This window comes from Chrysoperla carnea, chromosome 1, assembly GCF_905475395.1.
Source record: "Chrysoperla carnea chromosome 1, inChrCarn1.1, whole genome shotgun sequence".
Lineage (NCBI taxonomy): Eukaryota > Metazoa > Arthropoda > Insecta > Neuroptera > Chrysopidae > Chrysoperla > Chrysoperla carnea.
In genome coordinates this window covers 20,194,825-20,209,753 of record NC_058337.1, presented here as the reverse complement: position 1 = coordinate 20,209,753, position 14,929 = coordinate 20,194,825, and positions in this window count along the sequence as shown.

Below are 14,929 nucleotides of genomic sequence, written 5' to 3'. Positions count from 1 at the left end.
CTAAGGTCCGTCCTTTTAAATTTTGTAAGTTTTTTTTTTCGAAAATTGGATTTCAAAATGCTATAAAATAAACAAAAACTAAAATAATGAATTAATTGTAGACAGCTTTACTTTGTGGAACTCCACAGTTAGTATTGAAGAAATAAAATTTCCAATTTTCTTTGCTTAGTCCACTTTTTATTTATTTAATATCTTAATAATTTAAAATACTTTTGACTAGTTTCGTATAACATAGACATTTTCATAACTGTGAACTTTTAGCCAATCAATATTTGAAGAAACTAAAGAAGAACAAAATAAAACCAACTAGAACAAAATGAATAAACTTGGCATCGAGTTATCAGGGCAACAAATTTGAAAAACGTGATGCTGAGAAAAATACATTTAAAGAAACAGAAACCCTATGATTTACTATACGAATATATTATTAGAGTAACTCATAAGTGGAAAATTTAAAAATCCCTGACAAATTTTTCGGGTACGGAACCCTAAACTCGCACTTGGAAAATATCCATGAAAATACCTTTTCCTAAAAGCATTTTCCAAACTGAGCCGATTTTGATAATCATCGCCAATTTTTTAGTTTTTTCGAGTACAGAACCCTAAACTCGCACTTGAAACATAGCTAAGAACACTCTCCATTTAATTACCTTTCAAAAGAAACAAAAAATTAAAATAAACATCAGTTCATCCGTTTAGGCGCTACGATGCCACAGACAGGCAGACAGTCAGACACACACACACACACACACACACACACACACACATAGCGGTAAACTTATAACACCTCTTTTTTTAGTTCGGGGGTTAAAAAACATTTTGTTTTCTGATATTTTATTGTAATTTTTTTTTCTGAAATTTTAAATTAGAGGAGTAAAGGTTTAACGGTACCTTTTTATGTAAAAAAAAAAAAATCAATTACAGAAAAATATCAAGGTTATAAGTCCCCGTAGTTGAAAATAGCCATGAACACTTTCTGATAGACAAGTTATTAAAATCGTATTTATCAATCGATAAAATTTCATAAAAAAACATGTCTCATCTGGTTATCAGATAGGTGAAGATTGATCTTATTCTTTTATACCGTCTCCTGTAGGTACTGTAAAATGGCGTCTCTATTGGTTGTACGAGTTGTATTATAAAGACTATTTTTATAAAATTATTGATTGGATTGCCTTTAAAATGAGATTATATTTACAAATTAAACACTGAATGTCTCTAATATTCAATTCTTTGACAATGTTTTTATGAATTAAAATGAATTCGACATTGAAATATGCTTGTTTATAAGTGAAATTTACAAAATTTAAAAAAACTTCAACAAATTTTTCGGCTACGGAACCCTAAACTTGCATTTGAAACATATCTAATAACACTCCCAGTTAAATTGCCTTTTTTCTTAAAGCCTTATCCAAACTGAGCCTATTTGAAGATCATCGTCAATTTTTAGTTTTTTCGGGCACGGAACCCCAAATTCGCACTTGAAACATAGCTAAGAGCACTCTCCATTAAATTAATTTTCAAACAAAACGAAAAAATATTAGTTTCCGCGCTACGATGACACAGGCAGACACACATATAGCGGTTAAACTTATAACACTCCCTTTTTTAAGTTCGGGGGTTTAAAAGTCCTAATCTTAAAACTCAACACAACCTTTGCATACGTATTATGCTTCCTTCTTACTAAACATATAGTCAGCCCTTTAATTATTTGAAATAAGTAACTTTTTATTAGCATGGTAGTATTTAAATATAAGAAGTATAATGATTTACTTATGACGATATTTTTTACCAAAAATTGCAAGTAAATATATGTGTACTGAAATAAAGCCATAATAGTATATTACACATCTAGGGAGCAAAAGTAAAGAATAACTCAGATCTCATGTTCATTCATCTCAGAGCTCATGCTCGGCTTCACTTCGGGTGACAATCATCAGATCTGAAATATTCTTTACTAGCTCCCTTGATGTGTTTACTATTTCTCCCGACAGAGGCGGAAAACGGCAACTTTGTTGGGACAGTGGGCAGAAAGTTTCAAATAGTATACATACCACGGGAGCAAGCAAAGACCGTCTCAGATCTCACGCTTGTCACCCTCGGCGTCGCTTTTGCCCCCTAGCTGTGTAATATACTATTATGACGTAAAAGGTTAGATCAGAAATATTAGTGAAAATATTTCCCTTAAAAATTTTAGTAAAATCTTATATCTAGCGAACCTCAAGATATAAATTAAAAATTGCAATGATATGATATTGGAATATTACACACCCGGTTGTAGCCGATATTGAAACATAAAACTATAATAAACCAATTATTTTTATATTATTTTAGTACCTATGTAGCAGAAATATTAATTACTTGTATATTTTCTTTCTAATGGAAAGCGTACAGGATAATTTGTTTTGCCAAACGAGGCTTAAAGAAGTTTCGGTGTAAAACTACAATTCTTCAAAACTGGATGACACACGCGATACTTGTCACTTTCTCCATTTTGTTTGACATAAAACTAAAACAAGTGGAATTAATTAGTACACCAGAAAACTCTTACAAAAAAAAAAAAAAAAACTAACATCACAAATCGCTTTGCCGAATCATGTTCATCGGTTTTACCTAATAGATATCAAAAATGACCATAGTTAAAATTGGCATTTGAAAGGTCACGTTCGTTAATGAGAAAAATCGAGAGATAAACAAGGGGTGGTAGGATACGCAAAGTAAAATATTTTTCCAAATAAAATATATTTTTGTATTTTTTATCAGTTTTAAATAAAAAATTATTCTAGTGACTTTTTCTCTAGAGTCTAGACGCTTAGTTTTCGTAATAAAAGTTCTTGGAAAACTAAAAATGCAATATTCAATTTTAGGAAAAATGTGTTTCCATCTGTGAGGAAATTCGCTTAGCTAACGCAGCTCCTGCGCTACGAACTTGGTATGCTATTTAGACTCCTTAGGGGAGCGTGAAACGCTTTGTTCGGAAAAAAAAGTTGTGCTTACTGCGTAATACGTGAATAAATATTTTCGATAAATATTAATTACAATTATTGAATTTCCGATTTGAACGCCCGTATTCGAAATACCCGTATTTTGAGACTTTTTTTTATTAAATCATACAGTACAGTCTTAACAATTTGTTATATTCTAGAAGCGAATATTTATTTATTTATTTTTTAATCGAGTGGTAGGTTTATGAACTCTTGACAACATCGTTATTACAGTAGTATCATCATGATACGTTAAGTATCTATTCTATACCAACACAGTTTCTTTTAAATATCGGTCTTTATGACTTGTGAATATACATCTCAAGTGAAACAAAATTGATACTTATTATCATTATTTTTATTAAATAATAATATAATAATAATATTGCATATTATTTTAATTTTAATAACAATGCATTAATTACTCTCAATAATATAAAATAATAAAACATATTCTATTGTTTAAATACTATAATATTGAATTGATTATTGTGTAAATACAGATTTAATTTTTATATCATCATCAATATCAAAACAGTAAAGTTTTTAGTTTATTTAAGAGGATTACCCCCATATTGTTTCATGAAATCGAGAGAGATATACACATATCCTCTCCTTTGTGTATTTTGTGCATAAACTGATGTTCCAATCTGGGACAGAAAATATCGTCATCAATCGGAGATATGGTCCCTGAACAGAAATTCCTTAGCGTTATTTTTCATACACGGACTCTACATATCACCTTTTTTCAGGAATCTTTCTTCAAAATATTTCCGAAGGATTCTTCTATGAATCTTTTTCCAAATATTTTCTGGGATTTTTAAACAGCGTGTTTTCATAAACCGTTTCGAAACAAAAAACGTGCTTTTATAAGAGAATTTTTATAGACTGGTAAATTTGATATATCAACCAATTTATGATCTGTGTTTATTCTTCAATTTCAATTTCGGGGTTTAAAACATTAACGCATGTCTGCAACATCCGTTTTACAGTAATAACACATCACGTTTCACTTACCTTATACCTACCATTTATTTTACATACCTTCAAACAGTTTTGTATGATTCTTTCAAATATCTATTTTTTACCATAAATGGTGATTTTATTATCTTCAAGGTAAGAAATGTTTCCTTGGGAGCCTTTCGGTTTAAATAGGAGTCAACTTCGTTTTTTTAACGAAACTATATACTTTTTGTGACAGATTCTAAATCTTTGCCGCAAATTTTGGCACCTGAATTCGGTATTTTCAAGTTAAATAGTTCTCAACAAGAAAACTTTAACCAACAAAATCTCAAAATAATGAGTTTTTACAGTCTTATATTTTTGGAAAAACATATTTTTGTGACCATCAAAACAAAGTGATCATCATTTGAGCAGGAAATCACGCACGAAAAAAAAACTAGACACATTTTTTTTTTCATACCACTATCAAACCAAATGTATTTTCAAACCAAAAGGGGGGCATCTTTTACGCAGCTTGAAATTAATCTTGAGTTAACATTAACATTCATCTTGTTACTACTAAGAGATTGACGAACATGGCCGAAATTTAGTGCCATAATGCAGAAGTAAAATTGTATTATAAATATGTTATATTCAAAGACGATAAAATATTTCCAAAAAACTTTTGATGCAATAAATACATATTTTTAAGTCACATTTCCCCCGAAATCCAACGTTTTTCGAAAAATGTTTTAGACAAAAATTGTTAGTTTTTTTTTATGAGGATCAACTTTCTAGTTTAAAGTGTTATTCTGTATCTTACCGTTAAGGTTCTTAATTAGCTTTTAAAGAAATCCAAAGAACTAAGTCAAATCTGATACCAGAACATATCTGTCTCCCATCAAACTCTGCAACTTTTGTTTAACTTATTTTTTGATTGGTTAGCAATAAAACGAAATATTTAGGAGTATAAATTAAAATGGCGCACCCTGTATTTGTAAAGAGAAATTCATGTCCCCTAATGAGTCAAAACAACTGTATGTGTCAAATTTAATATTGTCTTAATAGAATTTGTACGATTGGGATGGTTGATAGCTCCGTATTATGTTATCACTAAAACATATTCACAGATTAAATTCGTCTTCTTTGTAAAATAATTCCAATCTGTGGATATGTATATCGTATTGTTTTATTTTGTACGAACAGAATTTATTATAATCTTACAAGTTTAGAGAGATTATACAATTGTATTTATATAAGTTTAATATGATATTTTGAGTAGAAAGCAGATATTATTTTTTCTAGCATAAGTACATTTTAAGGATGTATGAGCACGGCAGTGGGGGCAAAAATTTAAAAAATTTATATTTTAATTGTGTATCATCTTATAATTTGACGATATAAGACGAAAAGTAATAATACAATTTTTCGATATCTGGCGTATTTTTCAAAATATCGAAAATTGAATTTTTTTTTAATTGTTCAGCTTTCGATATTTGGTAATCCAAGGCACACTAAAAATAATTTCAACCCTAAATCTACCCTGCTTTTACATCCCTTATATGGACGGAGACACTTGTTTTTTTTCTTTTCTATGCCTTTGCTTATATGTTTACTTTCTATTAAAAAGTTTTTTTTTTTAAAATTTGTTTTCATTCATTCCAAGTGAAAATTATCAAAAATTTTCAAAATATGTCGTTTATTTTTGAGATTCCTCCATAAGAGTCAATGTATTTTATATCAATTTTCAAAGACTTGAAAATTTGCATGGATACCTATGCTGAAATTTTAACCACATATTCTTTGAGTGAAAGTCTGCTTAAACAAAAGTTTTGAGCCTTTAAATCAAACATTTTTGTCATGCTCATACATCCTTTAACGTTCGAAATTTTCAGTGAGGCTGATAAACACCGATTAGGATTTCTCTGAAAATTCTTATAGTTTAGCTCGTGATTCTTTCCAGACTTTTTAAAAAACTACATGTTAATTGTTTCTAAATTATAAATACGTATTTATCGTCTTTAACCAAAAGGATTTTCTACAATTTTGCTTAGTAGACAGCGTGTCGCATTTGAGATGAATACACACTCATATTTTCGTTGTTTATAGGATTATCGATTTGAAATTTTGCACAATTATACAGGGTGATGGGTCACATTTTTTACTTAACCGAAATCAGCTTAAAGGTCGATTCTTAATAATTTTGCCTAACATCAGAGATGGTTAGAGATATCGAAAAATGTTATGTATTAAGTGTTATGTATTCAAATATTTCAATAAACTTGTAATAACTAGGATATCTCTAACCATGTATGGCGCTAGGCAAAATAAGGTAATTAAATGGTAAAAATCGGCCTTATTTATCATTTTTTAGAAGGCTGGTTAAGAAATTACTGGTTAAGAAATTAACCAGTCATCATACTTAAGATGTTTATTTGCTAATTTGAAACATTTATTACAAATTAATTAATACAGAACATTTAATTTTCATACATTTCGTTACAATGATGATTGTTGGCGTAAGTAAAAACCGTTATTTTCAGTTCGTTTTTTTCCTCGAGTATCCACCTTCGCGTTCCATACATGTAATTGTTCTTTTACAAAATTCTTTAAATATACTCCTACATATCTCGAGAGTGATTTCTTGAACCGTTTTCCTTATTATCTGGTATACATTTATAAACGATCATTAGCATTCCTATGGAACTTTCTCAATTCGTGGACATCCTATATATTCGGTGTCAAAAGTGAATAGATGAATGTTAATATTTTTGAAAGCGAACTTTTTATAATAAATTTTTTTCGTAAACTTGATAGTAATAAAAGTTTTCCATACGTAGCCAACTTAGCTAGACGTCCTGTATATTTCATTTATCTATAGGGTATAAAAATGATGCTCTTACCTTTTTTTGTAACAATTATTAAAGAGTAGAGAGAACACGTTTGTATACTTAAAATAGGGTTTCGAAATACTATTAAAATAAATCTAGTATTTTACACCTTCTACATTTGTTTCAAATAAATGTGAGGCTATTAACACAATATAAAGTTCTTTTATAAGCATGACACACACTCCATTTTAATTTATATAACTTTGTCATAGATTCGTGAATTAAAAATGTAATTGATATTCGTTTAGGAGAGAAATTCATATATTATTTCATCACTAAAATCGAAATCTAGACTTTTGCAGTATCTCTACGTTTTACGGTGGCAATTTTTTTTATATATATCTAGGTATGTTGTGAGTATCCTGTCTATCTCCTTTTAAATCCCCAGAATACGGTAGACTGATTCCGAATTTCATGTGTAATGTGGCATTACCCGAAAAATGCAAAAGTACCATAACAAAATATGAAAGTGAAATTAAAATTGATTCAAACACGAAGATGTTATTAGCATTAAAAGATTGTTGCTCGCCTCTTTCAGGCAAAACAGAGTTTTATATGTAATTTCTATGTTGTTACCGTCCAATGACGTCACTAATCTATATCTTAGAAGTTTTAAACCTTCACATTTTGCATACTTATAAAGTTTTTCCAAAACCAACTTCACTTTTCTGTCAGTGAAAATTCTTCCTCTGAAGTGAAAAACATCTCTTCTTCATCCCCATTGGTACAACTCTATGAATATTTAATTCCATTTGATTTTCCATTCGGGACATCCAGAAGAGATTCAAAAGAGGGAGTTATTTAAATAACTCCCTCTTTTGAACTATAATTATAGTTTACTTCTATTTAATTAGGTATAGTGGACATCCGTTAGATTTTTACCCACGAATCCTTATAAAAACTGTTGGACTGCCTTGTTAAAAGTAAACATTAAAAAGTAAAAAAAAAAATTGTGCGATTTCTTTCACGCCTTCTCGGGGGTGAAAAAATTAATGCTGAAAATGATAATTTAGGAATGAATTCTAAGCAAAAAGTGTGATTGAAACATTTCGAAAAAGCAACACTGCCCGAGTATTAAACGCCAAGTAACTGAAATATTTGACGATTTTTGAAAAAAGTATATAATAAAATTTTTTAAAAGTACTATAAAAAACTTTGAAAATGAAAAAAATTTCAAGTTATTTGCAAAAATTAACGGAGTTATATCGAAAAGAAAGTTGCTCGTACCGTTTTTTTTATTTTTCACAGAAACAGACGTATCTACCAGGGGAGATAAAATTAATGCTTGCCGCTTTGCAATTTATTTAATTTTGACACTGCCAACATGCTCAAAAAGTTCTAGAGATTTCATATATATAATTTTTGAAATATTACATTTTAAAAGCAAACAAATTTTGCGGAAAAAAACCAAAAATGTCTTTATCGTTAAATAATAAAAAAATAATAAACTTACAAAAAAAAAATCTAGGGGACAAAAATTTAGCTCTTTTTTCGCAAAATATTTGACTTTCTAGGCTTTTTTTTTGAAACTTTAATACTTTTAATGTTATTTACCGATAAACACATTTATTGTTACTTTTTTCGATAAATTTTTTTTTGTTAAACCTAGAACTTTTTGAGCAGGTTGCCAGTACCTAAATAAAGTACATTGAAAAGCGGCATGCATCAATTTTAGATCCCGTGGTAAATTCATCAGTCTTTGTGCTGAATATAAGGTAGAAAGAAAGGTACGAAAAACTTTGTTTTCATTATAACTCCGTCATTTTTCATGCAAATGACTTGAAACTTTTTTTATTTTCATGTTTTTTTACAGGACTTTAAAAAGTGTACCATGTACTTTCTTCAAAAAACTTCAAATTTTTCAGTTATTTGACGTTAAATACTCTGAATTTAAATTACCCACAACTCGGAAAGTAATGACTTTTTGAAAATACTTAAATGGCTTTTTTTGTTTCGAATACATCCTACTATCGATTCCCGTTGTCATTTTTAACATAAAGTTTTCCATCCACAAGAAGGGGTGGCCCCCAATAAAAGTAACAATTAGGTATTAAATTTCGTTTCCGATATATTAATTTTGACGTAAATTGGTCAAAATTTGTGAAACTTTGGCCTAATTAACTACTTAAATTAAATTTCTCGATAAAATTTTACCATAACTATAGTGTAGGAACTTCGAATACCATGCTGGAAATACCTTAAAATACCATATACAGGTATGTGTAAAACAGTTCAACCTTGTGTTTCGAAAGCGGAATGGAAAATCAAAAAACATATATCCGCTCATTTTCAGGGGAAATCAAAATAAACTATTGGATTTTTTTAATACGGTAACGTCTTCATGACCAAATTGTGGTCAACTTATTTTAGTAGCTTCTTGGTTTTTACCCCTTTAAAAACTTGTCGTTCCGCTTTAAACAAATACCAAGTTGACCTGAATTTGACCCTGAATACATCATCGTTTTAAAAAATTGATTTTGTATTTTTTTTAGCACAAAAGCATGCAATTTAAAGTGCATTTGCCGTATTGACTGAAATAAAATGAACTTATAAATATCAAATTAACTACTATTAAGCAGCTTTCAGTTGATCGTGACTTTGTCGCAGACTACCTACCCTCAGTTTATTATAGATCACTAAAAAAATAAATTTGTGAAAAAATGTTCTTGTTTTAAAAATGTTTTACAAAATTTTTCAAGTAATCGATTAAAATGGTTCCTCGTGTATATTACTTCGTACATAGAGGTAAAAAGTGCTATTCTAAAGTTTTTGTTTTAGACAAACATTTGTTTAAAATTAAATAAAATTTACTTGAGAAATTTCAATATAACAATAAAATTTTGTAATATTTTAGTATCTTTGTCTTAGTTTTTCACATTTATACATTCATTTATTATATATACAGGGTGGCGCCAAAATCATGCAAACATTTTTAATTGGAAGACATTTCGGCTATTAAAAACTTTCCATTGTACTAATATATATCTACGCTTTGATATGATATATTCCGGAATATTAAGAAATGAACCAACATAACAAAAAGTACATATCTTAAAAAATGGTCTATTTATGGTCCAATAAAGAAGTACCTGTGACAACTACGGTCTTGTATATTAATAGGTCTTCCATTATAGTGCAGAAAAAAATATAGTCTTTAACGGTTGTAGTTTTTGTTACATAAATCGGCGCCGAAATCTAGTTAGTCTCAAAGAGTACAAGATAGAGGAGAAGGCTCCCATTACGGACTATATTAAAACAGGTAAACGAGTTGTTTCAACGCCTCTAGTGATTGTGCTCAGTCATAAAAATTTAAAAGTCGCCTAATAACGAGAAATTGAAATTTATAAAGTTTATTCCATTCAATAACAAAGATAAGTAATTATAATATTTTATGTAAATACAGACTTAAACTGTCATGAAATAAATCCTCTACTGGAAGCTCTCGTTTGTTTGTAATTGGCCTCTGTAATAAATTCCAACAAGAAATCAATTTTCGAAAAGGGCATATCTCTTAGATTTTTTATCTTTAATACCTATATAAAAGTAAACGGTCTATGTCTAAGCAATATATCCTAAACAGCACATCTCATAAAATTGCGGCCTTTTCGAATATATTTCTGTACACACCATGACGTTGACAATAGAAGGAACACCAAAGACATACCTTTTTCGAATATAATTAGTACAGGAAATCTTTAAGAATATATTGACTTTAAAAATCGAGATGTGTCCTTCATGATGATCAGTGCGATATTTCGCACTCCGCATGCAGCCGGAAACCGAGGCAAGGCAAGGCGAGAAATTATACTTATGTGACGTAATTAAAAATATCATTATAGGAAACTCCACTTTATAAATTATTAATTCGCTGTGCTCGCAAGAGCCTCCCCCTTCACTCACGACGCGGCGTTTGGCCTTTGCTCCCCGTCATAAAAAATAACCTTCAATGAAATGAAATTCTCTATCAAATGCCCTTCTCTCAAAAACAACACCAACCTCCCCCCCCCTTAATATTATTGTATAGTTCTTAAAACATCACACGATTTCATCTATATGTTTTTGTTTTGTTTTGTTTTGTTTGAATATTGTGTTTTTACATGAACTTTGCCGATTGTATATGTGTCATATTTCACAAAAATTTTCGAAGACCATATAACTAAACAATAAACATATATTTTTAAGTTAATTTATTAACAAAAAATCTGCCTAATATACAAGAACACCCTATATATACTACCATTCCGATTCAGCACATATTTATATATATATATAACATTTATTATAGTTGGTAATATCTTTCTCAAAGTAATTTTCATTTCTATCCAGAAATACATTTAAATAAATTGAAAATTTTATCTTCATTTTAAAATTATTGTAAACGTAAATACTTCAACGTACAGTGTCTGTCATAATTATATGGATAAAAAGTTTTTAAAACAAATATAGTCATATAATTAAATACAATGAAGTCTTGATAAGCATATTCAAGCAATGTATTTATACTAATTATTATGCTCAAAAGTAAGTTCTGTTTTACTTTACGTTTATTTAAACTTTTTGAAAACGGTTTATTTGCTTATACAAATCAGTGAACTTCATAAAGGTAAACATTTAAAGTACAATTAGAAATATATAGGTATTAAGAAAAATAAAACATCAACAGTCAATACAGATATAGCAATTGCTGAAATATACTGAATAAACTACAAATCCTTCTAAAAAGGGTATTACTACTATGTTTGAAAAAGTACTTAAAGCCACAAAAAATTATATTCTGGACTCTTTCTTCCCTTAAAATTGAATTAAATTTTAAACTTTTTTGTTCTGTCAAAAACGCTGTCATCCATTTTAGTGACGTAATATTGGTAAAATCACCAGCCACTACTCCAAAACATTTCGAAACCGTAATTCTCCCTATAGCGGAACTCGTACCATAATCCACTTCTATGTTGATTATTGGTCTCTTTTTCTACGTTTCTAATATTTATGTCTATAGTATTTATGCGTTTCTAAAAAAATGTGCTATTTGTTTCAAAAATTCATCACAACCATTGCTTTTTTTATTACAATATAAAGAATCAGACCATACAAATTTTTTGCAAACAAAATCATTTTCATGTTTTAAGTATTGACCTTAAAAATTTTTCTTTTTTGTTGATTCTGTCAAAAAATCTTCTACCATACTTGATTTTAAATCTTCTACCATACTTTTGCCTTCATCAGTTTTTACCTCTTTTTTTTATCATATTCTTAGTGTTACTGTATCAATACTTTTGTCTTCAGCAGTTTTTACCACCTTTTTTTTATCATATTCTTAGTGGTTATTATTTGCAATTTAATAAATATATAGGTACAATTGAAATGCACTGACGAAAGAACACAGATATGTTAGTTAAATTTGACAGATATGTACCCACATGTTTACACTGAACTGACAGTTTTAGCCTATATAACATCATATCAGGGCCCGCTCGCATTTAGGTCACATGATATACAGTTTAAAAATTTCGATTTTTATTTTCATATCATAAAACAATTATGTGTTTTTATGACTCAAAACCAGAATATTTAAGTATATTTAAGGGTAGGGCGGAAATTTATCATCGCTTGACCTAGCTTAGAAACCAAGATTGGCTCCGTTCTAAATTAACATCGCTACAAGCTTGCGTATGAGATATGACACAAGCCAGGTGGCAATAAAAATAAAATTTAATGCAACCTCTGCGATCATGTTAATTTTAAATTATTGGATTTATTAAAATTATAACTAAAATGATAATTCAAAGTAGGCAAAAACAAATACGATGGATTTCGACGAAAATGTAGGCTTATATATACACTTAATTGATGCTTCACGAATCTGTTGTGTAGCACCACACTTTATTTATGGTTTTGGGGTCTAAGTTATGTTTGTGATCTAAGTTTTGTGACTTGTAGACAGCTACTTCAAACAATCTTCGAACAAGTGACTAAAACAGTAGTTTTAGAACCAAAACACCTCGTAATGTTAAGAAAAGAATTTAATATAGCCTGTATATATCGAAGAAAGAACATATTTTCCTTCTTTAAGTTACAATGTTTGTTTGTTTTGTTTTTTTTTTTTTGACGAATTTTATCAAGATGTTACCTTATAAAAATTTTGTTGTTGCATTGTAGATAGAATTGCATTATGTTTCGTTGAACATAATCATTAAATTTATATTAAATTTCAACATACATATAAGTAAAAATACAAACTGTTTTATTAATTAAATTTAAGGCATCAATTTTTAAAAAAACCAATTGATACTAAACAGAAATTTAGACAGTAAAAAAAAGATGCACCTCTTGAAGATCATCTAAAGGCCTAGACAATTAGTGTAAGATTTTGAAAAAAGTAACTGTTAATAAGCCGTATTTACATGTGCTTTTATAAACTCGCTTTTGTATGTCCGAGTGGATTGTAATTGATTTTAAGCTTATTTCCAAGTAATTTGGCTTTTCCGTCTCGAGCTATAGCGAAATTCGTGCTTCATCATTTGTCTGCCAATATGTCATATATATGTTAAAAGAAAGAGTTCTTATCAACATCAACTGTTAGTAAAAAGTTACGAGTTTACATTTCGTTCAATAAAATAAAACTAAAAATACTTAGTTTCATAATATTATATATATTTATTTCATTTTATTTTGTTTCAGGTAAGAAACGAGTAATCAAGTATGAATGGATAATATAAAGGAAGGCAAATGAGTAAGATTAAGATGTAATGCATGATAACCCAATTAGTAAAAAATTATTTTTACATCAAGCTTCCTCAGAAATGAGAATGCTTGCTTTAGAATCACAAGATAGATTAATTTGAAGAACACTTGTTAGGTAGTAAAAAACACTTTAATTGCAAAAAATTTTTTGCAATTTAATATTGAACGTCGAGCTTCAAAATTTTCTACTGCCAAAATTGATTTTTATTACATTTTAAAAAGGGATAATAATAATAATAATAAAACAAAAGAGGAGTACTGCAAGTGGGTCCCTAGCATCTAGACCAAGAGTCCTCTGTACCCTGTTTGAGAACGATCTACAACACGAAGACGAGATGTCTTCAGGTAGGAGCAGTGTTTAGTTTTACCACTAAAACTAGTGGTTTTTTTCTACTATTTTTCTACCTTTAGTGGCAAATAATTTAAATAATTTAATATTTTAATATCATTTCTGGCAATATGATTGCTCTCTAGTTGTTTTTTAGTGGTTTTCTATCGCCTGTTTATTGGGCCTTAGAGTTGAAAGTTGGCAACACTGGGTAGGAGGTGCTATTAAAATCAGATGAAGTTAAGGAATTCTGTCGAGGCTAAACGCCACACATAAATCCCACAGCTTCTCCGTCGGGATCTCTCCCAGGATTGATGGATCCAAGGTTTTGGTCCCGAACATCTGAATCTAACGCCCTGCAGATTTCTGCAAGTGCAAATAATATGTAGGTAGATTTCGTCATCCTCCAAACAGGCTATACAAGTTGGATCAATAGAGATCCCCATATTGTGAAGCTGATAGTTCAATCGACAGTGTCCTGTCCAGAGTCCCACCACCCTTCTGAACTTTGCTCTAGAAAGAGACGGATAATTATGTTGTTCAATTTGACACAATTTTATCTCAAAACTAAATGTACAGAGGCTTTCCATATTTTTTTGAAAGTGTCTTATTTTGTTGAAAGTCAAGAAATGTTTCTAAACTAATGAAAAATGGAAATAATTCACGTATTATTTTATTCATTAGGTTTAAACTTATGACTTAAGTATTCACTTTGGCAATTTCCCATTACATTTCACCACTGTAAAATTAGCATACGAGAGGAATACTATGCATTTATGTGCATGATATACATCAAAGTATACCTATACGAAATATTATACCATGTATATATGAAATACATAATAAGTTTAGTCCCAATTTTGGAACGCTTAAAAATATTGATGCTATGAAAATAATTTTGGTATAGGTGTTCATCGAATCACATAATTAGTCCATTTCCGGCTGTCTGTCTGCCTGTCTGTCGTCTGTCTGTCGTTTGTCCGTCTGTCATCACGATTACTCAAAAACGAAAAGAGATATCAAGCTGAAATTATAATAGCGTG